Source organism: Polistes fuscatus, unplaced genomic scaffold (assembly GCF_010416935.1).
Source record: "Polistes fuscatus isolate 324 unplaced genomic scaffold, CU_Pfus_HIC Scaffold2, whole genome shotgun sequence".
Taxonomy (NCBI): domain Eukaryota; kingdom Metazoa; phylum Arthropoda; class Insecta; order Hymenoptera; family Vespidae; genus Polistes; species Polistes fuscatus.
In genome coordinates, this window is record NW_025113096.1 from 6,833,815 (window position 1) to 6,837,371 (window position 3,557).

Here is a 3,557-nt window from a genome sequence, read left to right on the forward strand (position 1 = left end):
CATCAGTGTTACCGACAGTAGGAAGACCGACAGTAAGAAAAACTAATTACTTGTATAATGTTTTTTAATAACTTTTATGTATTTACAGATACCGGGAGTTGTACAAAATTATAGAAATTAAAGTTGCGATGTATAAAAGAGATTTGCATTCGATTCATTCATTGCATTGCACAGGAACATTAAAAAAATGTACATTTGTTTAGACATTACATAACTATGAAAAAATGCTATATCAGAGCGTTTTATAATCTTAATTTTCGTTATTTCAATAAAATTCTCATTACACACATGCGCAACGTTAGGAAAGTCTATAAATAAAATTTAAAAAAACAAATTATTTAGAGCACAATGGCTCAATCTAACGACGAATTTCGCGAGAGGGGGTCACAGAAATATACTCCGTGTTTTTAAGCAACATAGACACTTGCATCTATTATAGAACAATTATTTTAATGCACGAATGCAATCTCTTTATGTTTACAGCTAATTGTTACCCTCGAAGTCATCACTGCGCAGAAGCATTAAAATAATTTACAATAAAAATTAAAAGAATACTAAGATGGAACGTTATAATATTAAATTTGAGTAATTATTTTAGTGAGTGTCTGATACACAGCGAAACGTTGCAAAGTCATATAAACAACAATTAATAAAAGTAATTTCATAGAGGACAACGTCTCATTCAACGGTGCATTCGAAGGGGACGGTAGAGATAGATTCCGATCTTTTAGACAAATAGACGCTTGCATCGATTAATTAACAATTATTTTAATGCATTAATGCACTCTCGGCTATGTTACAGCTGAATTTACTCTCGAAGTCATCACTGCGCAGAAGCATAAAATTATTACATAAAATAGATAAAAATACGAAAATCATAACGTTTAATCTTAAATTTATCGATAGATGGATTATTCACTTTATACACATGCGCAACGTTCGCAAAGTCATATAAACAACTTCAATAAAAGTACTTTCATAGAGGACAATGTCTCATTTCAACGGTGGATTTCGAAGGGAAGGTACATAAAACATATACTCCGATCTTTTTAACAACAATAGACGCTTGCATCGATTAATTAACAATTATTATAATGCACTAATGCACTCTATTTATGATACTGCAGAATTTTACCCTCGAAGTCCTCATTGCGCAGGAGCATTACAATAATTACATAAAATAGATAAAAATAAGAAATCATAACGTTTTAATCTTAAATATTATATATTAGATGTTTGACACCCTTATACAACACATGCGCAATGTTAGGAAAGTCATATAAACAACTTTCAATAAAGTACTTCATAGAGGACAACGTCTCATTTCAACGGTGCATTTCGAAGGGGACGGTATATAGATTAGATATTCCGATCTTTTAAGCAACAATAGACGCTTGCATCGATTAATTAACAATTATTATAATGCACTAATGCACTCTCTATGTTACAGCAGAATTTTACCCTCGAAGTCCTCACTGCGCAGGAGCATTAAAATAATTACTTGAAATAGATAAAAATACGAAAATCATAACGTTTTAATCTTAAATTTTATTAAATAGGTTTATTATTCTTTTTATACACATGCGCAACGTTCGGAAGTTTTTGTAAACAACTTTCACCAAAAAACTTTAACAGAGGATAATTACTCAGATCAACGGTGGATTTCGAGGAGGAGGGATCGCAGAACTATACTCCGAGCTTTTAGACAACAGTAGACGCTTGCATCGATTAATTAAAAATTATTATAATGCACTAATGCACTCTTTTTATGTTATAGGAGAATTTTACCCTCGAAGTCGTCACTGCGCAGGAGCATTAAAATAATTACAAACAAAATGATAAAAATACGAAAATCATAACGTTTTAATCTTAAATTGTATTAAATAGGCTTATTATTCTTTTTATACACGAGCTCAACGTTCGGAAGGTCCTGTAAACAACTTTCACCAAAAGAACTTTAACAAGGATAATGACTCAGATCAACGGTGGATTTCGAGGAGGAGGGATCACAGAGCATATACTCCGATCTTTTAAGCAACAATAGATGCTTGCATCGATTAATTAACAATTATATAATGCACTAATGCACTCTCTTTATGTTACAGCAGAATTTTACCCTCGAAGTCCTCACTGCGCAGGAGCATTAAAATAATTACTTGAAATAGAAAAAATACGAAAATCATAACGTTTTAATCTTAAATTTTATTAAATAGGTTTATTATTCTTTTTATACACATGCTCAACGTTCGGAAGTTTTTGTAAACAACTTTCATCAAAAAAACTTTAACAGCGGATAATTACTCAGATCAACGGTGGATTTCGAGGAGGAGGGAGCTCCGAACATATACTCCGAACTTTTTAACAACAATAGACACTTCTATCGATTAATTAACAATTATTTAATATTTTAATGCACCCTCTTTATGTTTCAGATATTTTTAATAGATATCTACTGGTTTAAACATTACATATATATTAACGTACTTTCAATAGAATAATTTTAATATATTTTTATTTATGTTTCTTTAGATAACTTTTTAAATTTAACTTCGTTACTGAGCCAATACATAAACATAAAATTTACCGATTACTTATATTGTTTTTTAATCAATTTTTGGGTCTTCGGAAGCGGTTACCTCCTCGTGGTTAGACCCGGGCAATGGTATTTTACTTTCAGTGTAATGTTTAACATATTTTATATGCTATACATTCCATTGCAAGTGAAATCCAGCTAAAGACCGCTTACCATAATCATTATAATGATAATTAGTTTCTTTCATTTTCCCAATTAATATCATATTACAATTCATTTCATTGTTTTACCTTCATACTCCCTTCATATTATATCCCACATTAAAATACTCGATTTATTTTCTAGGAACACTAATCTTGTGCATTCTTTCAGACGTTTTTGACGTGCAGTGCGGTCGGTAAAGCACGTCTCGGTCGCGTTCGCGTTCGCGTTCGCGATAAAAAACTTTTTATAGTTTTTTATTTTCGTTACCGTCCACCCATCGTCATCCTAAGGGTAGGAGACCCATCGGGCATTCATCACTGAAGATTAAAAGTAAGTATAATTTTTCTATGAAACATTTTCTATGATAAATTTTCAATAGTTTTCGATTACGACGAAGATATTAATCGTTCTTTTTCATTTTCTGTTTCAGAACATCATTGCAATCGAGCGCGTAGGCAATGAGGTACTCGAGTGTTTGCATCGTTAAACAAAAATCGGAAATTTTTCGGGTAAAGAAACTCCGAAAGTTTCTTTTATTCGGTTTATACGTGTGCCATCGTCATCCTAAGGGTAGGAGACCCATCGGGCATTCATCACTGAAGATAAAAGGTAAATTAATTTTTCTATTAAATATTTCTTAATAATTACTTATAATTTTTAAACGATAACAATGATTCTAATCGTTTTTTCTTTTCTCTCTTTTCAGAAGGCTAAGTGTTAGTGTTAGTGTTTGAACTGCGTGCAATGCAGTTGTAAAATTAGAATCAGTGTCGTGGTCGCGATAAGAAACACGTAAGTTTCTGATTTTCGTTGGAACCGT